The 22,854-nt window shown below is 45.4% G+C and overlaps 1 pseudogene; it reads right to left on the reverse strand.

Annotated features, from left to right (window-relative positions):
• Window positions 1–5,613: 5,613 nt before the first annotated feature.
• LOC122941136 overlaps window positions 5,614–22,854 on the reverse strand; it is a 193,936-nt pseudogene continuing 176,695 nt past the window's right edge.

Here is a 22,854-nt window from a genome sequence, read left to right on the forward strand (position 1 = left end):
ACACCGAACCCGAACCCGGACTTTTACGAAAATGTTCGGGTTCGAGTCCGTGTCACGAACACCCCAAAATTCGCTCATCCCTAGTCGATATCTTTTGACGACACACACAAACATTTAATGAAATAGATGAAATACACCCGTGCGATAACTGATAACCTCCTTTAACCACTTCAACCCCGCTAGCTGAAACCCCCTTAATGACCAGGCCACTTTTTACACTTCTGCACTACACTACTTTCACCGTTTATTGCTCGGTCATGCAACTTACCACCCAAATGAATTTTACCTCCTTTTCTTCTCACTAATATAGCTTTCATTTGGTGGTATTTCATTGCTGCTGACATTTTTACTTTTTTGTTATTAATCAAAATTTAACGTTTTTTTTGCAAAAAAATGACATTTTTCACTTTCAGTTGTAAAATTTTGCAAAAAAAACGACATCCATATATAATTTTTCGCTAAATTTATTGTTCTACATGTCTTTGATAAAAAAAAATATGTTTGGGTAAAAAAAAATAAAAAATGGTTTGGGTAAAAGTTATAGCATTTACAAACTATGGTACAAAAATTTGAATTTCCGCTTTTTGAAACAGCTCTGACTTTCTGAGCACCTGTCATGTTTCCTGAGGTTCTACAATGCCCAGACAGTACAAACACCCCACAAATGACCCCATTTCGGAAAGTAGACACCCTAAGGTATTCACTGATGGGCATAGTGAGTTCATAGAACTTTTTATTTTTTGTCACAAGTTAGCGGAAAATGATGATTTTTTTAATTTATTTTTTTCTTACAAAGTCTTACATATTCCACTAACTTGTGACAAAAAATAAAAACTTCCATGAACTCACTATGCCCATCACAAAATACCTTGGGGTGTCTTCTTTCCAAAATGGGGTCACTTGTGGGGTAGTTATACTGCCCTGGCATTCTAGGGGCCCAGATGTGTGAGAAGAAGTTTGCAATCAAAATGTGTAAAAAATGGCCTGTGAAATCCGAAAGGTGCTCTTTGGAATGTGTGCCCCTTTGCCCACCTAGGCTGCAAAAAAGTGTCACACATGTGGTATCGCCGTACTCAGGAGAAGTTGGGGAATGTGTTTTGGGGTGTTATTTTACATATACCCATGCTGGGTGAGATAAATATCTTGGTCAAATGCCAACTTTGTATAAAAAAATGGGAAATGTTGTCTTTTGCCAAGATATTTCTCTCACCCAGCATGGGTATATGTAAAAAGACACCTCAAAACACATTCCCCAACTTCTCCTGAGTATGGCGATACCACATGTGTGACACTTTTTTGCAGCCTAGGTGGGCAAAGGGGCACACATTCCAAAGAGCACCTTTCGGATTTCACCGGTCATTTTTTACAGATTTTGATTTCAAACTTCTTCTCACACATCTGGGCCCCTAAAATGCCAGGGCAGTATAACTACCCCACAAGTGACCCCATTTTGGAAAGAAGACACCCCAAGGTATTTTGTGATGGGCATAGTGAGTTCATGGAAGTTTTTATTTTTTGTCACAAGTTAGTGAAATATGAGACTTTGTAAGAAAAAAATAAAAATAAAAAATAAATCATCATTTTCCGCTAACTTGTGACAAAAAAATAAAAGTTCTGTGAACTCACTATGCCCATCAGCGAATACCTTAGGGTGTCTACTTTCCGAAATGGGGTCATTTGTGGGGTGTTTGTACTGTCTGGGCATTGTAGAACCTCAGGAAAAATGACAAGGGCTCAGAAAGTCAGAGCTGCTTCAAAAAGCGGAAATTCACATTTTTGTACGCTATAACTTTTACCCAAACCATTTTTTTTTTTGCCCAAACATTTTTTTTAGACATGTAGAACAATAAATTTATCGAAAAAATTTATATATGGATGTCGTTTTTTCTGCAAAATTTTACAACTGAAAGTGAAAAATGTCATTTTTTTTCAAAAAAATCGTTAAATTTCGATTAATAACAAAAAAAGTAAAAATGTCAGCAGCAATGAAATACCACCAAATGAAAGCTCTATTAGTGAGAAGAAAAGGAGGTAAAATTCATTTGGGTGGTAAGTTGCATGACCGAGCAATAAATGGTGAAAGTAGTGTAGTGCAGAAGTGTAAAAAGTGGCCTGGTCATTAAGGGTGTTTCAGCTAGGGGGGTTGAAGTGGTTAAGTTACTTCTTTGATATGCAGCTGGCCCTTTATCCTTGGGTAAAAAGATTTCTTTCAGCGGCCTCCAGGATCCACCCTTCTATAAGACCTTTGTCCTCTCCTTGGGACTTAAACACGGTCTTGACGGCCCTGTCAAAGAAAGCTTTTGAGCCCCTGTCAGAGATCCCCATAGATATGCTCTCCTTTAAGATGTTTTTTTTTACTGGCCATTACTTCAGCTAGGAGGATTTCAGAGATTCAAGCCTTCTCGGCTTTTCCACCTTATACCCAGATCTTAGACGACAAAGTTATTATTAGGGCTCTCCCAGCCCTTCCAGCCAAAAGTGGTTACGGACTTCCACAGAAGTCAAGATGTTATCCTTCCATCTTTCTGCACAAATCCTTCCAATGATTTAGAAAGGGAGTATCATTGCCTGGACGTCAAAAGATGTTTGTTAACTTATTTGGAGTCTACCTCGGCCTGGAGGTTGGAAGAAAACCTCCTTATTCAGTTTTGGGGTAGAAATAAGGGGCGGAAAGTGTCCACGGCAGTCATTGCTAGATGGGTCAAAAGGGTCATTTCCGAAGCCTATCTAGCACAGGGTCTCTCTCCCCCTTCAGGGTTTGGAGCTCACTCCACCCGAGCGGAGGCTACGTCCTGGGCCGAGAAGGCGGGTGCCTCTCTGGCTCAAATTTGTAGAGCAGCTACATGGAGTTCTCAACATACTTTTTTAAAGTATTACAGGCTCCAACTTCATGCGGATACCGCCTTTGGTAGGAAGGTGCTTCAGGCGGTTGGTTGTCCCTCCCTAGTTTCCTCATTAATAGTCTATCTCGCATGGGGTGCCGTCATGGGTGAGGGGAAAACAACATTGCTTACAGGTAATTGTTTTTCTCGATACCCATGACGGCACTCCCCAAAAATTTTCCCTCCCCCCAAAAAATAAATAAAAATCTTTATAGGTATTATAGTTACCTTAATAGGTTATATATGGAGTAGCCTGCTACTCCTTGATAAGATTCTTGGGGAAATTCCCTAATGTTCAGTCTAGTTCAGAAGAGATATAATGTACCATATTGGATCTCTCTCTCTCTCTCTCTCTCTCTCTCTCTTTCTTACGTGTGTTCACCTCCGGAGTACTGTTTATTACTATCACTGGTGCTTGGTGGGGGTGTGAACCTTTTATCTTCTCAGGTTTCCTGTCCCGGATGGGAGGTCCCTGGTCGCATGGGGTGCCATCATGGGTATCGAGAAAAACAATTACCGGTAAGCAATGTTGTTTTCTTATTTGTGTAAGTTTTACACAATTATTTCATTTTTTAAACAAAAATAAATCATGTTTTAGTGTCTCCATAGTCCGAGAGCCATCGTTTTTCAGTTTTTGGGTAGGGTAGGATTTTTGCAGGATGAGATGATGGTTTGATTGGCACTATTTTGGGGTGCGTATGACTTTTTGATCGTTTGCTTTTACCCTTTTTGTGATGTAAGGTGACAAAAAATGCCGTTTTTATTTTTTACGGTATTCACCTTAGGGGTTAGGTCATGTGATTTTTTTTGAGCAGGTTATTACGGACGCGGTAATACCAAATATGTCTCCTTTTTTTTATTTATGTAAGTTTTACACAATGATTTCATTTTTGAAACAAAAGAAATTATGTTTTAGTGTCTCCATAGTCCGAGAGCCATAGTTTTTTCAGTTTTTGGGCGATTATCTTGGGTAGAGTATGATTTTTGCAGAATGAGATGACGGTTTGATTGCCACTATTTTGGTGTGTGTATGACTTTTTGATTGCTTGCTATTACACTTTTTGTGATGTAAAGTAAATTTATTTTTTTACGGTATTCACCTGAGGGGTTAAGTCATGTGATATTTTTATAGAGCAGGTTATTAAGGACACGGCGCTATCGAATATGTGTAGTGCATTAATTTTTTTTTTTTTAATCAGTGATAAATGTGATTTTTCACTTTTTTATATATTTTTTTGACCCAGAACCACTTGGTTCTTGAAGATCCAGTGGGTCTGATGTCTGTATAATACAGTACAGTACACTGTATAGTGTACTGTACTGTATTTTCACTTTACTTAGTCTGATCAGACTTCTGCCTTTAGCAGAAGTCTGATCAGCACCATGGACAGCCGGAAGCCTGTGAAGGTGTCCGGTTGCCATGGTAACCATCACTCGCTGCCACAACAGAGCAGCGGGTGATGGGGAGGGAGGGGGTTCCCTCCCTCTGTTATCCCGTCAAGAATCGGGGGTTGAAATGGCACAGCAGCCCCCGATGGGAGAGGCAGGGAGCTCCCTCTCTGTTAACCTCTTCCATACCGCGGTCCCTACGGACCGCGGCATGAAAGGGGTTAAATGGCTGACATCACAGCACAGATGTCAGCCGTTTCAAGCAGAGTGTCAGCAATTTGCTGACACTCTGCTTGCTAACTGCTCGACCATCCTGAAAATGCGAGGGGGCGGGCGGGATGATTGCGCGCCCGGATGCCCGCCCCCCTAGCACCACCCACTCCTCCCCCCTGCACAGCCCACCGGCACATAATGAGGGCTGCGGGGTGGGTAGTTAAAAATGAAAATTTTGGTAATTTTGACGTTTCTGATCCCCGTGGTCACGGGCTGTGGGGATCAGAAACTTCCGACAGCGCTGCAAACCGCATATCTGAATTGACCTGCGGTTTGCAGTGATCGCCGATACGGTGGGGGTCACAGGACCCCCCTCGGCATTGTCCCAGGGTGCCTGCTGATTGATTTCAGCAGGCACCCAGTTCCGATCACCGCCTGCCGCATGGCTGTGATCGGAAATACACATGACGTACCGGACCATTTCACTAGAAAGCCACAGAGCGGCACACAGAAAGTCTTGTTAGCTACCCACCAGTGTCAAGTGACCTTAACATCTTAGAGAGATGCAAGTGGACATCTGCCTTATTTGCCATGATAATCCAACATACAAGAAAAAGGGGCACTGAAGCAGAAGAATTAGTTCCTTGGATGACTGGGTGCCACAACTAGAATCCCAACTTTTTGCAGCCCATTCTTACCTGGTTGTTCTTCACCATCATATGCAAGAACAGGAGAAAATAATCCACTGCTGAAACGTACAGTTTTTTGGCATACCCAAAGTGTCTTGGAAAACCTCTTGGTGACAAAACTTAGCCATGGCAGCTTCTCCACCATACATGCAGTAGAAGGTGCCCATTGCATTCCCACACAGCTCATCTGGCCTGGGACACCTCCATGAACTTTTATAGCAAAGTTTTTGAGATAGAGACCAGGACATCCTCCTAAGCTTCACAAGTATGATGCTCATATCCACGTCTACCCTGGCTTCGCAGTTGAAGTCAATTGCAAGAGATCACATTTTCCCTCAGTCAAAAAAGTGTCTAAAGATGCAGGATTTAAATATGCCATGTTCCACCAAAGTACCCAAGACTTTTACAGAGAAGGTATGATGAAGCCATATGGACAGTGCTACAGTCACATAATTATTACCGTTTATTTACTTGTTACTATAAATTCAATGACATCACACAAGATTGGTCATCTTAGCTTATAATCCACTTTCCAATCAACAATATTCCCCTCCACTGCTGAGAATCTTTTTCCCAAAGTTTACATTGCTTCATGACTTGTCTTGGGTTGGCAGCAGTCAATGCTCAAAGAATTCTAACAGAGTCTGTGCTGAGGTCTCATCACACACATCTACATCCTCTAGGCCTCACAGTGATATGGTGTTGGTGTCTTCAATGCCAGCATCTCTGGCCATAGAGGCAAAGTGTCCTTTGCTCACCAGGAGGTCTTCTGGACTACCATATTCTATTATCTTTCCAGCGTCCAACACCATGACCCTGAAAACGAAAATAACAAAAGATACTATTATACTACTATTTTTACTTACAGAATCCATTTTAGTTATTTTAAAATCTGAAAGTGTCCATGATTTTCCAAGATGAAACTTGGAAATTCACTAGGACTTCTAGCAAAACAACTACAACTCCCGAGCAGTCCTAACCCTGGGTTACAGCTCGTAGTCTGCCTTTAATGTACTTACTCATTGAAGTACATATTCTTTTACTGTACATAGGGGACAGTATCTACTTAGGTCAAGAACTCAGGGGACTTGAAATGTGACAACCACTTTTTATGAGTTAGATATATGCTTACAGTTGTCAGTTCCCTTCACACACTCATGTGATGTCAATCAGGTGTGGTGGACGTTGGTGGGAAAAGTCATCCAAAATGCCAGAACAAAATATACATGAGGCCCTGTCAAACCATGGACTGTGCCTACAGAGGTTGTCAGCTTTGACTCTGCACTAACACCTATGCTGCCCAGTGTCTGACATGATTGAGCCTAAGGAGAAGGGATGATAAACAGTGTCCTCACTTGTTACTGTCCATGATGGTGTGCAGCCGATGTGCAATGGTCAACACTGTGCAGTCTGCAAATTCACTGCGGATGGTCCTCTGGATTAAATTATCCATCTCCAGGTCCACGGCAGCCGTGACTTCATCCAGAATGAGGATCTTGGATTTGCGAAGTAGCGCTCGAGCCAGACACACCAGCTGCCTCTGCCCGACACTGCACATAAACAACATTTGTGAGGGAAATGCAAGACAATGTACACGTTTACAAGTTCAATTTTTCAATGAAAACGGGATACAATTTGGACTGAAGTAGATTAAAAGTAGAAGCAAGAGCATGACAAGGTGTGAATGTGAAGATGTGCAGAAATTGGTAAATCACAAAATCTGTGAAATTAACAAATCACAAAAAATACAAAGTGGCTTAATAAATGTCATTTAGCCAAGGGGGGAAGCAACTTGTGAAAGTCCAGCAGTAAAGATACCAACTTATACAGAATAAGGGTAATAGTAAAGAAATCAAAAAGTCCAGCAATTGTACCCTGTTCAATAATTAGATAACAAAATTTAATGAGAATAAACTAACTTATACATAGTCAATCGGGTGGGCCATGACACAGTTGGACACACTATGTGAGTGGTGGGGAAGATGTCCCTACCACTACTGCCCTACTCTGGCCAGGGACGTCCCCTAGTGGTGGGGACTCCCTGTCCTCGTGCCTAGCCTCACCTCCTGTCTAACCCTGATGAGGTGACAGGTAGGAAAGAGACTAGTGTCAGAGTGGCCCCCCAACGGATGACCAGCACAGATAAAAAAGAGAGGAAAGGAGGTGTCCACTGTATGCAGCCCTCGTGACGGATCGTCAGGAGGTAAAGGGTCCACCTAGTAGGTAAAATACGCAGACAAACACACGCACATAAACACACTGATACAATAGTTAGGTGATGTAAATATGATACACTACAACCCCGACGCGTTTCACCCACAGAGTGGGATCATCAGGGGGTAATACGAGGTAGGTATAATACAGACAGGGAGCCAATAATGATAAAGCAGGCCCTGTCTGATAATGATGCGTAATTTAAAATTGCGTTAGGAAATTACGTAAAGACAACAGACCCATACTTAATATACAGGAAAATAGATAAATCTGTGCCAAATGGCGAAGTACATACGGTCACTTGGCAATGAAATTGACGATGGGGTATGACAAACGCATGCAAGGTGCAAATTCTGAAGTCACAGAGGGCACCAAGTCACAAAATGATAAATTGTGAGAGTGCTCATGAGAGGGCATCAAAGGTAATAGCCCCGAACATTCATAGGTAAAACTGAGAGTGACTGCTAATGCAGAGCGGTCCCGCAGGGTATGGCTCCTACAATATGGAGCTACCAACCATCTAGTGCATAGCACCACCGTCGATATGGAAGTTTCAGACCCTTTTTCCATATCGACGGTGGTGCTATGCACTAGATGGTTGGTAGCTCCATATTGTAGGAGCCATACCCTGCAGGACCGCTCTGCATTAGCAGTCACTCTCAGTTTTACCTATGAATGTTCGGGGCTATTACCTTTGATGCCCTCTCATGAGAACCCTCACAATTTATCATTTTGTGACTTGGTGCCCTCTGTGACTTCAGAGATTTGCACCTTGCATGCGTTTGTCATACCCCATTGTCAATTTCATTGCCAAGTGACCGTATGTACTTCGCCATTTGGCACAGATTTATCTATTTTCCTGTATATTAAGTATGGGTCTGTTGTCTTTACGTAATTTCCTAATGCAATTTTAAATTACGCATCATTATCGGACGGGGCCTGCTTTATTTATCATTATTGGCTCCCTGTCTGTATTATACCTACCTCGTATTACCCCCTGATGATCCCACTCTGTGGGTGAAACGCGTCAGGGTTGTAGTGTATCATATTTACATCACCTAACTATTGTATCAGTGTGCTTATGTGCGTGTGTTTGCCTGCGTATTTTACCTACTAGGTGGACCCTGTACCTCCTGGCGATCCGTCACGAGGGCTGCATACAGTGGACACCTCCTTTCCTCTCTTTTTTATCTGTGCTGGTCATCCGTTGGGGGGCCACTCTGATACTAGTCTCTTTCCTACCTGTCACCTCATCAGGGTTAGACAGGAGGTGAGGCTAGGCACGAGGACAGGGAGTCCCCACCACTAGGGGACGTCCCTGGGCAGAGGACCAGAGTAGGGCAGTAGTGGTAGGGACATCTTCCCCACCACTCACATAGTGTGTCCAACTGTGTCATGGCCCACCCGATTGACTATGTATAAGTTAGTTTATTCTCATTAAATTTGGGAAGCAACTTGTGTCTTAAGATTTGTCTGTCAGAAGCAGCCTGCTGTGATTTACACAAGATAGGAGACTCCTCAGTGCGGCTGTGCTCTTACCTTAGGTTCTCTCCTCCTTCACTTACTTCGTAGAAGAGCTTTTCCTGCAGCTCTTCTACAAATGGCTTGAGGTGAGAGAGTTCAAGAGCTTTCCAGACTTCTTCATCTGTGTACAGATTGGATGGGTCCAAATTCATCCTCAGTGTCCCAAAGAACAGCACCGGGTCCTACAGAGGAAAAGTGCACTAAGTGAAAGGCCAATGGACTGCAAGGCAGTGATATCACTATTGCTTTACGGGAGACAAACTGCTGTGGTAACCCGCCACCAACCCTTCCACATGTTATAGATATCCATTTGCCTGCAAAATTATTTAATCATATATTTTGTTACCTCCCGTCTATCCCTGAAAATATCGATAATGTTTATAAATTAGTCCCTGTCTCATTGTTTTTCCACCTAAATGACATAAGCACAGATAGTACTGCTGCCTGGTCTCCTTGAAGAAAGTCCATATAGTACTGCCTCTCTGTCTCTCCTTGTAAATAATGTAGACACAGATAGTACTGTCTCCATGTGTGTCCATGTATATAATGTAGACACAGATAGTACTGTCTCCATGTGTGTCCGTGTATATAATGTAGACACAGATAGTACAGTCTCCATGTATGTCCATGTATATAATGTAGACACGGATAGTACTGTCTCCATGTGTGTCCGTGTATATAATGTAGACACAGATAGTACTGTCTCCATGTGTGTCCATGTATATAATGTAGGCACAGATAGTACTGTCTCCATGTGTGTCCGTGTATATAATGTAGACACAGATAGTACAGTCTCCATGTGTGTCCGTGTATATAATGTAGACACAGATAGTACTGTCTCCATGTGTGTCCATGTATATAATGTAGACACAGATAGTACTGTCTCCATGTGTGTCCATGTATATAATGTAGGCACAGATAGTACTGTCTCCATGTGTGTCCATGTATATAATGTAGACACAGATAGTACTGTATCCTTGTGTGTCCATGTATATAATGTAGACACGGATAGTACTGTCTCCTTGTGTGCCCATGTATATAATGTAGACACGGATAGTACTGTCTCCATGTGTGTCCATGTATATAATGTAGACACAGATAGTACAGTCTCCTTGTGTGTCCATGTATATAATGTAGACACGGATAGTACTGTCTCCATGTGTGTCCATGTATATAATGTAGACACAGATAGTACAGTCTCCATGTGTGTCCATGTATATAATGTAGACACAGATAGTACTGTCTCCATGTGTGTCCATGTATATAATGTAGACACAGATAGTACTGTCTCCATGTGTGTCCGTGTATATAATGTAGACACAGATAGTACTGTCTCCATGTGTCTCCATGTATATAATGTAGACACAGATAGTACTGTCTCCATGTGTGTCCATGTATATAATGTAGACACGGATAGTACTGTCTCCATGTGTATTCATGTATATAATGTAGACACGGATAGTACTGTCTCCATGTGTGTCCATGTATATAATGTAGACACAGATAGTACAGTCTCCATGTGTGTCCATGCATATAATGTAGACACAGATAGTACTGTCTCCATGTGTGTCCATGCATATAATGTAGACACAGATAGTACTGTCTCCATGTGTGTCCATGTATATAATGTAGACACGGATAGTACTGTCTCCATGTGTATCCATGTATATAATGTAGACACGGATAGTACTGTCTCCATGTGTGTCCATGTATATAATGTAGACACAGATAGTACTGTCTCCATGTGTGTCCATGTATATAATGTAGACACAGATAGTACAGTCTCCATGTGTGTCCATGCATATAATGTAGACACAGATAGTACTGTCTCCATGTGTGTCCATGTATATAATGTAGACACGGATAGTACTGTCTCCATGTGTATCCATGTATATAATGTAGACACGGATAGTACTGTCTCCATGTGTGTCCATGTATATAATGTAGACACAGATAGTACTGTCTCCATGTGTGTCCATGTATATAATGTAGACACGGATAGTACTGTCTCCATGTGTATCCATGTATATAATGTAGACACAGATAGTACTGTCTCCATGTGTGTCCATGTATATAATGTAGACACGGATAGTACTGTCTCCATGTGTATCCATGTATATAATGTAGACACGGATAGTACTGTCTCCATGTGTGTCCATGTATATAATGTAGTTACAGATAGTACTGTCTCCATGTGTGTCCATGTATATAATGTAGACACAGATAGTACTGTCTCCATGTGTGTCCATGTATATAATGTAGACACAGATAGTACTGTCTCCATGTGTATTCATGTATATAATGTAGACACAGATAGTACTGTCTCCATGTGTGTCCATGTATATAATGTAGACACAGATAGTACTGTCTCCATGTGTGTCCATGTATATAATGTAGACACAGATAGTACAGTCTCCATGTGTGTCAATGTATATAATGTAGACACAGATAGTACTGTCTCCTTGTCTCTCCATGTAAATACATTAGGCACATATAGTGTTGCCTCCTTGTAAATAATGAAAGCACACATAGCCTCCCTTCATGGTAATGATGGAGACGCTGACAGCACCACCTCTCTGCTTCTCCATGTAATTAATCTAATATCTGCAGAGAGATTCCTCCATTATTCATTCATTAACAATGTAACTAGGTCTTATATGTTCTGATGCTTTTTCCATTTCTTAAGTTACTTTATCAGATTTCTTATTCTGTCTTGTGACATTTACTACATAGTTTGCTTTATGTCACATTTCTTGATTATGAACTGACAGGCAGATTTATTTTCATGGTGCTCTTGGATACAACTCAGAGCTGCTCTGCACATTCATTGTATGCAGTGGATTGACAGCAGAAGATCTGTGCGGTTTTTGAAGGGTAGCTATCATATTATTATTTTTTGCTAGTTTATTAGAGCTTGGCATGTATACCTGAGTTAGTCTGTCAATGATTGTCAAAATATCTGTAATTACCTTATAATAACAGCTTTCCTTAATGTCCTCTGTCCCTTTCCACTGCTCCCTTAAAAAACTGTTGCTAGGGCTTGTCTGTCTCTGGCTAGGAAGACAGGAAGACGGAGGGGCGGTCCTTCACACTGCATGCCTGCATTAGGCTTCAGAGTGAGGAGGCGTGTCTCTCAGTAATCCAATCTGATTGGCTGGCAGGGAGCTGCAAGTGTGTATGGGAAGAGAGGGAAAGCAGTTTTAGCCTCAGAGAACTGGCAGAGGAGCCATCTTGGGAAGGTCCTCATATTGTAAATGTTTAAACAGTCGTAACTAAGGGAAAAATGCAAGGAAAACAGTGGTATATGAAGAAACTAAAGACTGCTTTATGCATAATGCTGCTGCAGCAGGAACATATGCAAAACATTTTTTTTTTTTATGAAAACATGACAGTTACCCTTTAAGGGCAGAGAAAGTGAATGATTCTGGGCATTTATAATCATATACACTCACCTAAAGAATTATTAGGAACACCATACTAATACGGTGTTGGACCTCCTTTTGCCTTCAGAACTGCCTTAATTCTACATGGCATTGATTCAACAAGGTGCTGACAGCAATCTTTAGAAATGTTGGCCCATATTGATAGGATAGCATCTTGCAGTTGATGGAGATTTGAGGGATTCACATCCAGGGCACGAAGCTCCCGTTCCACCACATCCCAAAGATGCTCTATTGGGCTGAGATCTGGTGACTGTGAGGCCATTTTAGTACAGTGAACTCATTGTCATGTTCAAGAAACCAATTTGGAATGATTCAAGCTTTGTGACATGGTGCATTATCCTGCTGGAAGTAGCCATCAGAGGATGGGTACATGGTGGTCATGAAGGGATGGACATGGTCAGAAACAATGCTCAGGTAGCCCGTGGCATTTAAACGATGGCCAATTGGCACTAAGGGGCCTAAAGTGTGCCCAGAAAACATCCCCCACACCATTACACCACCACCATCAGCTTCCACAGTGGTAACAAGGCATGATGGATACATGTTCTCATTCTGTTTACGCCAAATTCGGACCAATACCATTTGAATGTCTCAACAGAAATCGAGACTCATCAGAGCAGGCAACATTTTTCCAGTCTTCAGCAGTCCAATTTTGGTGAGCTCGTGCAAATTGTAGCCTCTTTTTCCTATTTGTAGTGGAGATGAGTGGTACCTGGTGGGGTCTTCTGCTGTTGTAGCCCACCTTTCTTTCCCATTCTGACATTCAGTTTGGAGTTCAGGAGATTGTCTTGACCAGGACCACAACCCTACATGCATTGAAGCAACTGCCATGTGATTGGTTGACTAGATAATCGCATTAATGAGAAATAGAACAGGTGTTCCTAATAATTCTTTAGGTGAGTGTATGTTCCTATAGCAGATTGGAATATGTAGAAGAATTTGATGTCATCTCTCCACGCACAGTTGGGTCGTCACTTATTTTTTCTGTTAAGAAAACAAGGTGACTTCCATTGTTGGGTGAGCCGCTATTGTGTCCACATCACAGTGGACTCATTTTTCTGGCATCTTAATAGTTTCAAATACTTCATGTGAGTAATGGAATTCTTATATAATAGATATCCACATGCTGTTAAGCCGCCTGTGAAATTAAATTTTACAAGCTAAGTCTTGCCAGGAAACCTCAAACATGAAGAAAGTGGAGGGAAGCAAATGTCATTTTTCTCTGAGTAAACAGTCTCCGCTCACTATGGCTTTACATGTGTAACTGCTGCCACCTAGTGATAGGTTTGCGATCTGTAAAGCAACGCAGAACGACTTTATACATGCAGCTATGGACAGACGTAGTCATTTGGGGTGTGGGATCTGCTGATGATTTAGGGTACGGCCACACAGCGATTTTGGGCATGGCAGTGTAGCAGGGCTGCCACAGAAATGAATCAGGTCACAGCGCAGCTCGCAAGTAGGCTGCAACTGCAACATCCCAATCTCAAAAAAATTCAGCAGTTCGATTTTTTCCCAATCCGTGTGTCGCAGCACACCCCATTCATTCCTATGGCAGCCCCCTACACTGCAAAACTTGGGCCCACCATCCACTTAATGTGCACTAATGTACATGCAAAATCTGTTAAAGGGTCCCCACCTACCATATGACATTTGTAATACTGGTGTCTTTATGTAGCATTGTGCGCCCCATCAGACACCAGGGCCTGGGTGCAGCAGTCACCTATGCACAGCTTTGCCCCAGTCTGGAGAAGTGGGGGTTAATAAGTCAACCATGTTAGATTTTTTTTATTTACTCTCTAGAAAATCACAGTTTCTAAGGACATTAGGGGTGATAACTAACATTGCATGTCTATAAGGGAGCGTGTTTTTTCACCCTTGAACATCATTTTTTATTTTTTTATTTAAACCAATCCATTATTATGTGTTGATGGATTTCATATTAAATCTCTATAGTGGTCAGAGCCCTTTTTGCTGAGACAAACATCCGAATTCACCGCATTGACAGAATTAAAGGGATTGTTCCATCTGGGACATTTATAATATATAAACAGGACATGTCATAATTGTCTGATAGGTGCTGATCCCAGGAACCTGCTCCTCTCTCAAGAACAGGGCCCAAAGTGAACAGAAAGCACACCATGCATGCGCGGCTACCCCTCCACTCACTGCTATGGGATTTCAGAAAATAGTCCAGTGCTCGGCAATTTCGGTCCCACAGCAGTGAATGGAGGGTGGGTACATATGCACAGCTTGCTCTCCATTTACTTCAGGCCCTGTTTTCGAGATGGGAGCGGATCCCAGAGGTGGACCACACTTGCTGGACACTTATGGCCAGGGGCAGACTGGGAACTTAAAGTGGCCCTGAAAAAATAAAATAAAAGTGACCCCATGTTGTAGGTGGGTCCAAATTGACAGAAGACGGGCCAAAACAAGTAGGCGGGGACAACAGAAGTAGTGCAGCGCAGAATACCTCTCCAGCAGAACCAAATAGCATAGTAACCATAGTATTCAACTGTATCACTGTTATAAGGACGATAATACAGTTGAGTTCAGGAGGGCACCTGCTGTTGAGCATTACATCATTATGTATCTGGCCTGCAGCCATCAAGAGGGCTTGAGTGGCCCCCTGGTCATCGGCCCACCGGGAAATTTCCCTGTAGGGTCTATGGCCAATCCGCCCCTGCTTATGGCACATCCTGTTAATACACCATTAATGTTCCAGGTGGCACAACCTCTTTAAAATGAGAAAATTATGTTTGCCTACAACCACCACTAGAGGGAGCTTCCACTGTTTAGACACTTAGGTCTATATAAACACAATGTGCAGAAAGCACATAAGCTCCCCCTTGTGGTGATTACAGGCAGACATCATTTTAAATTTAAAGGGGATGAACACGATCATAAAGAAATAGGCCAAGGGGAAGGGGTCGGGGTGTACTGGCCTCAGCCATGAGACCAATCACAGTTTTACCACTGAGACCAGTGACTATGTGATTAAACTTCTTACATATGAAAGCTAGCCTTCTAGTCAGCCATAAATGATGGGTGAATTACCTGAGGAATTATAGTTAGTTTGTTGCGCAGATCATGGAGGCCAATGGTGGAGATGTCCAGACCATCAATGATTATCTTCCCCCCTGCTGCCTCGATCATCCGGAAGAGGCAATTCGTAAGGGAAGATTTTCCAGCTCCCATCCTTCCAACTATTCCAACCTGAGGGACAGATAAACAGTTATATGCGGTCACATGGAGTGTTCAGTTACAGATGAGGGATGAGTGTTTCATTTAACTCGTTACCGATCCCAATCAGGACTTGCATTTCTGCTGACTGCTGCTAGCATCCATCAACACCCTGTCAGCAGCCACCATACAATGCATTTAGCTGATCATGCACTGATCGAGCTGCACTGAATTCTGGGAGATTATGTTTGCATTACAGCATAGTGGCCGCACTTTCCACAGTCCAACTCACCAGAGCAGGAATATACAGGGGCGGACTGTGAACTTAAAGTATATTATATTATATAGTTCATCATCTCCTTACATAAATCCTTCAATCGAGGACCTCCATAATATAGAGTCCATATACAGACCCTGGAAAAACTAAAAACTAAAAGTGGCCCCATGGTGTAGTTGGGTCCATACTGACAGAAAACCAACACAAGGCGAATACAGGACAGAAGAAGTAGGTGGGCCCAGCAATACCATAGTGCAGCACAAAATACCACCCCAGCAGAACCAAATAATACTTGGCAGCACAAAATACCGCTATTGAAAACAATAGGCAAAATTATAAAACCACAAGAAGTCTGAGCGCAAGGAAAAATGGCCAAAAGTGAACCACCATTGTAATATTTCCGTCCTAATTTCCTATATATAACACCTTTTGGGATACAAAGTGCACATATTGTCACCACAGTAAACATTGTAGAGCGGGGAACCTGAATATTAACCTTTTAGCAGTAATTTACAACATAAACCCTTTTAGCAGTAATTTACAACAGAAACCCTTTTCTTTCTTTCAAATCTGTTTATTGCGAGATAAAGAAATCAGTAGTTAACAAAGGAGGGCAACAAGCCCCCAAAAATCATGAAAACAATATAAGTAGAGTTGAGCGAACACCTGGATGTTCGGGTTCGGGATCCGAACCCGACCCGAACTTCGTCCCGAACCCCATTTAAGTCAATGGGGACCCGAACTTTTCGGCACTAAAAAGGCTGTAAAACAGCCCAGGAAAGGGCTAGAGGGCTGCAAAAGGCAGCAAAATGTAGTTAAATCCCCTGCAAACTAATGTGGATAGGGAAATGAATAAAAATAAAATAAATTCACCAATATCAATTGGAGAGAGGTCCCATAGCAGAGAATCAGGCTTCATGTCACCCACCACTGGAACAGGCCACTGTCAGATATTTAGACCCCGGAACCCAGACAGAGGAGAGAAGTCCCATTGCAGAGAATCAGGCTTCATGTCATAGCAGAGAATCAGGCTTCACGTCACCCAAAACTGGAACAGGCCATTGTCAGATATTTTGGCCCTGGCACCCAGACAGAGGAGAGAGGTCCCATAGCAGAGAATCAGGCTTCATGTCATAGCAGAGAATCAGGCTTCATGTCATAGCAGAGAATCAGGCTTCATGTCATAGCAGAAAATCAGGCTTCACGTCACCCACCACTGGAACAGGCCATTGTCAGATATTTAGGCCCTGGCACCCAGACAGAGGAGAGAGGTCTCATTGCAGAGAATCAGGCTTCATGTCACCCAACACTGGAACAGGCCACTGTCAGATATTTTTAGGCCCCGGCACCCAGACAGAGGAGAAAGGTCCCATAGCAGAGATTCAGGCTTCATGTCATAGCAGAGAATCAGGCTTCATGTCATAGCCGAGAATCAGGCTTCACGTCACCCACCACTGGAACAGGCCATTGTCAGATATTTTGGCCCTGGCACCCAGACAGAGGAGAGAGGTCCCATAGCAGAGATTCAGGCTTCATGTCATAGCAGAGAATCAGGCTTCACGTCTTCCAAAACTGGAACAGTCCATTGACAGATATTTAGGCCCCGGCACCCAGACAGAGGAGAGAGGTCCCATAGCAGAGATTCAGGCTTCATGCCAGCAGAGAATCAGGCTTCATGTCATAGCAGAGAATCAGGCTTCACGTCACCCACCACTGGAACAGGCCATTGTCAGATATTTAGGCCCCGGCACCCAGACAGAGGAGAGAGGTCCCATAGCAGAGATTCAGGCTTCATGTCAGCAGAGAATCAGGCTTCATGTCATAGCAGAGAATCAGGCTTCACGTCACCCACCACTGGAACAGGCCATTGTCAGATATTTAGGCCCCGGCACCCAGACAGAGGAGAGAGGTCCCATAGCAGAGATTCAGGCTTCATGTCAGCAGAGAATCAGGCTTCATGTCATAGCAGAGAATCAGGCTTCACGTCACCCACCACTGGAACAGGCCATTGTCAGATATTTAGGCCCCGGCACCCAGACAGAGGAGAGAGGTCCCATAGCAGAGATTCAGGCTTCATGTCAGCAGAGAATCAGGCTTCATGTCATAGCAGAGAATCAGGCTTCACGTCACCCACCACTGGAACAGGCCATTGTCAGATATTTAGGCCCCGGCACCCAGACAGAGGAGAGAGGTCCCATAGCAGAGATTCAGGCTTCATGTCAGCAGAGAATCAGGCTTCATGTCATAGCAGAGAATCAGGCTTCACGTCACCCACCACTGGAACAGGCCATTGTCAGATATTTAGGCCCCGGCACCCAGACAGAGGAGAGAGGTCCCATAGCAGAGATTCAGGCTTTATGTCAACAGAGAATCAGGCTTCATGTCATAGCAGAGAATCAGGCTTCACGTCACCCACCACTGGAACAGGCCATTGTCAAATATTTAGGCCCCGGCACCCAGACAGAGGAGAGAGGTCCCATAGCAGAGATTCAGGCTTCATGTCAGCAGAGAATCAGGCTTCATGTCATAGCAGAGAATCATGCTTCATGCCACCCAACACTGGAACAGGCCACTGTCAGATATTTTTAGGCCCCGGCACCCAGACAGAGGAGAGAGGTCCCATAGCAGAGATTCAGGCTTCATGTCATAGCAGAGAATCAGGCTTCACGTCACCCAAAACTGGAACAGTCCATTGTCAGATATTTAGGCCCCGGCACCCAGACAGAGGAGAGAGGTCCCATAACAGAGATTCAGGCTTCATGTCAGCAGAGAATCAGGCTTCATGTCATAACAGAGAATCAGGCTTCACGTCACCCACCACTGGAACAGGCCATTGTCAGATATTTAGGCCCTGGCACCCAGACAGAGGAGAGAGGTCCCATAGCAGAGATTCAGGCTTGGGTGTGTCTGGTGTCTGCAGCTGAAGTGGAAGGGTGTGTCAGCAGCAGCTCCTGAACTTCCACAGCACAGGCTTCTCCGGGGAGTTTCCTGCCATCTGCTCCCCAGGAGGAGTTCCAGGCCTTGCGGGGGAGTGTGACACCTTTTCCCCCAGCCCAGGCCCTGCCTCTCCCTAGGGAGCTGGTGGGGTCCTGTGGCCATGACCTCTCGGAGGGACGCCCCCTGCTCCCCGGCTTGGGTTGGTGGGGAGTAAGGGGTCTCAGAGACCGACCCTGAAGGATGGCGGCGAGGGGGCAACTACATCAGGACGCGGTAGTGGCAGCCAAGTCCCCCCTGAGGACCCAAAGATGCCAGGAGGAAGGAGTCAGCCTGCGGAGGGCCGGGAGGTGTCTTCCCAGGTAAGTTGGGGGTCTCGGCGGGAGGGAGAAAGTACCCTCGCCTATAGCTCTCGCTTGGCCGCCCACCTGCGTGAATATGATGAGCTGGGACGGCACCTCAGAGCCCTGAGGAAGGAGCTAAAAGAAACAAGGGCTAAAGCTACTATTTCTGCAAAGAAAAAGTGGCCCCCCTAAATGAAAAAATTAGGGGGTTGAAGGAGGAGTTGGAGGTCTCCCAGAGGCGGCATCAGCAGCTGCTGGAAGGCAGTGGCCCCTTCAGGGAGAAACTAGAAAATGGGGACCGATTCAGGGAAATGGAAGCCGTGAGGAGAGGGGAGCCATGCGGGGGTGTGGAGAGTGAGAGCGAGAAGTTGGAGGGCTCCGAGTCTCAAACACCCCTGGCAGGTCCCCAAACCTTACAGCATGAAATGGCCCCCCTACCTGTGACCCCGGTGCAGGAAGCATACAGTAACATCTCACCAGAGCAGGTGTGCTTGCCTTTACCAGATGAGGCCTCAGCCATGGAGGAGGAGGGCATTGAGGAGGACGACGGTGGGCTACTGAAGGAGATCAGGATGCTGGAATCACCTAAAGTGGACTTTCAAAACATTGCTTTTGGAGACGATCTGCTGGACGAAAGTTGCGGCAAGAAAAAAAAGAAAAAAGAGAAAAGCACAGATAGAGTGGAAATTCGTTATGTCTATGTGTCCAATACACGCTTGGTGGGGGCTGAAAAGTCCACACCAGGCGTGTATCCCGCTAAACTCCCCGGCTCGGCATCTGTGGTGGTGTCTGAGCGGAGGAGCGGGGAGATGAAGGGATCCAAAATGGCGCCGGACGCCGTCCCTGCTTGCGGAGGCGGGGAGGAGGTGCCGGCAGGGAGAAGGAGCCAGCGGTTACCTATTGAAAGTGGAGGGGGCGGGCAGGAGCATCGGGAGGCCCCGCCCGCCACTTCAACTGCCGCTTCATCCACCGCTCTGGCCGCTGCTCTGCCTGCCATTCCGGCATGTAGGGTGGTGCTGGGGTGGTGTAGTGGGGTCGCCATCCCTCCCACACAAGGCGGTGATGGCCCTGAGTCTCTGTCTGCAGCCATGAGTGTGCGGCGGGGATCAGGGGAGGTGGCGGTGGGCGGGGTTGGGAGCGCAGCCGGGGGTGTGTCTGGGGGTGTGTCCGGGCATCCTCCTATCGGCGCGCATGTTGGCGTGGCGGGGGGAGTGCCCGGCCTGTGCACTCCCGGAGTGGAGAAAGAGTGCGCGGGCGCAGTAAACAAGCGCCTGCGCATTGAAGAACCAGGGGCCGGAGCTGCCGGAAAAGGCAAGTCTGCGGCGCTCCGGTCCTCTGCTAAGAAAGGCGTTATTGCACCTGAACATGTGGGGATGTACATCGCCACTGGACACGCCCCCTCTGTCTCTGCCTCCTCCTCCAGCGCTGAATTAAGTGCGGGGGCTTGGCCGGTGGCGATGAAAGTGTCTGTGTAAATAATAATAAAGTAATTAATAATAAAGTTAAGGAAAATAAAGACAAAGGTAATAAAGGTAATAAAGGAAATGTGATGACATATGCTGCACCAGCTGTCCCAGCAGGGGGAGAGGGTGTATGTGAGCAGGGTGTTGGTAGGGGTGTTGGTGAGGGTTTTGCGTTGGGTCCCAAAGGTGGGGTGGATGCTGGGAGTCGGCGGGCTGTCGCTGAAAAAGTGGCGGTTGCGGCTCCTGGTGTTCACCTTCCGGAGGGATCCGACATGGCATCCGGTACTAGTGTAGTGGGGGGGGGCGGTTCGGTTGCCCCTCCTGCGGACGTAACACCTGGCAGAAGTTATGCCAGTGTGGCTGCGGCTGTGGGGGGGAGGGGCTGACTTCTTTGGCTTCCTCGCTCTCAGGGTCTGTTAATGGTGACTTGCAGCGGCGACTGCCGAGAACAGAACGGGGTCGAGACCACCTGGTCTTCACCCACAACCGGCCCTGGAGCCAGACGGAATGTGGTCTGTCTCAAGTGGAGTAGCGATGAAGCTTGCCCTACTAGAAAGAGGGTAGTGGAGCTCCTGCTTGGGATGGGTTTCAGGGCAACTGACATCTTTGCCTTGATCCATCCTTTTGGCTCCAAGGAGTTTGACATCAGCTTTGTCCGGCCGGAGGGGCTTGAGCTCTTCTGGTCCGGATATGAGCTGGTGAAGAACATGCCGGACTGGCGTGGTTTCGTTGCAAAAGCAATAACCCGCCAGAGTGAGGTCAAGAGAGTGACCGTGCTGACCCGTAACGAGTCGCTCTCTTGTATTGACATCATGACCTGGCTGGGAAGGTACGGAGAGGTCCAGGGAATACCAGCTAAAAACCTGGACGAGTTTGTCATTTGGTCAGGTGCCTGGACGTTTAATATCAAGCTTAAGTGTCTGGGTAGTACAGTTTCCCACATTCCATCATCTGCCTTTATCGGCCAAGACAGGATCTTGGTTTTCTACAGGGGGCAGCCTAAGCTCTGTCACAAAGAGTGGTGCGCAGAGGGAGGTGGTGGTGGCAGAGATGGATACCATTATCTCCCTCAAGAGAGGTCGTGCTGCTCTAGAAGGCAGCCCAGGGAGGGGGGAGAAGGATGGGAAGAAGGCCGTCTAATTTAACTACTCTTTATGGCGGTACCCGCTCTGCTGACTCTGGCGACCATTAATGTCGCCAGCATTAAGTCGGATGCGGCTCGTTTCACAGCCTTCGATTTTCTCAGCCGTGTTGAAGCTGACATTTTGTTTTTGCAAGAGACCAGGCTGCCAGATTTGGCAGCGATTTATAAAGCCAAGAGGGAGTGGAGACCAGGGCCCTCCTACTGGTCTCTTGCGGCTGAGCCGTATAGCGGAGTAGCGGTCCTTTTTACCGCACTGGTAGAATGCCGACGAGTAATTGAATTAGAAATGGGGAGGTGTTTGATCTTGGATATCCTCATGAAGGGACAGGAACTGCGCCTGATCAATATCTACGGGCCCCAGTCCAGGTAGGACAGGAAATGTCTCTTTATGAGGATTAAGCCTTTCCTTTTTACAAGCCGGCAGGTGGTTTTTGGTGGGGACTTTAATATTGTCACAAGGCCCCAAGACAGGGCAGGCACCAGAAACCAGCTGACTTATGATAGTATTTTTCTGAATAGAGTAGCTAGTGAGGCTCGTCTGGAGGATGTCCACATTAGGCATACCCCAGGCCACGGGGGTTTCACTTTCTATAGAGGTAGTCAGATTAGGTCTAGAATATATAGGTTTTATTTGAAGAAGGAGGCTACCTTTTCGCCCTTAAGGGTTGTGGAGGTGGAATTCTCCGATCACTGTTTGATTATGTTTTCTCTGAATATTTCAGAATCCCCCCAAATGGGAAGAGGTTATTGGAAGCTGAATTCGGGTGTCTTGGAGGAAGCAGAGGTGAGACAATCCTTTGAGGACTTCCTTCAGAGTCAGGTACCTTTACTGGATCTCTGTGATACTAAGTCAGAGTGGTGGGAGATATTCAAAGATCGAGCTGCAAAGTTCTTCCGCCGGCTCTCGAGCCTCAGGTCCCTGGACAGGTACCACCTGTATCAGGGTCTGAGGAGGAAACTCGAGCATCTGGTCTCGACTGGTGGTAGCCGCGAGGATATCTCCAGGGTGAAATCTTTGCTCAAGAGGTGCCAGTATGATAGACACACATCTTTAGTTTTTGAGAGGGACTTCGGGAGGTACCGCTCGCCCGACCCCTACAGAAATTGTAAGATGTCAGTGAAGAGTAAGTTAGTAACAGGACTGGTCTATAGTAC

The sequence above is a fragment of the Bufo gargarizans genome, chromosome 6 (assembly GCF_014858855.1).
Source record: "Bufo gargarizans isolate SCDJY-AF-19 chromosome 6, ASM1485885v1, whole genome shotgun sequence".
In the NCBI taxonomy this organism is placed as follows: Eukaryota; Metazoa; Chordata; class Amphibia; order Anura; family Bufonidae; genus Bufo; species Bufo gargarizans.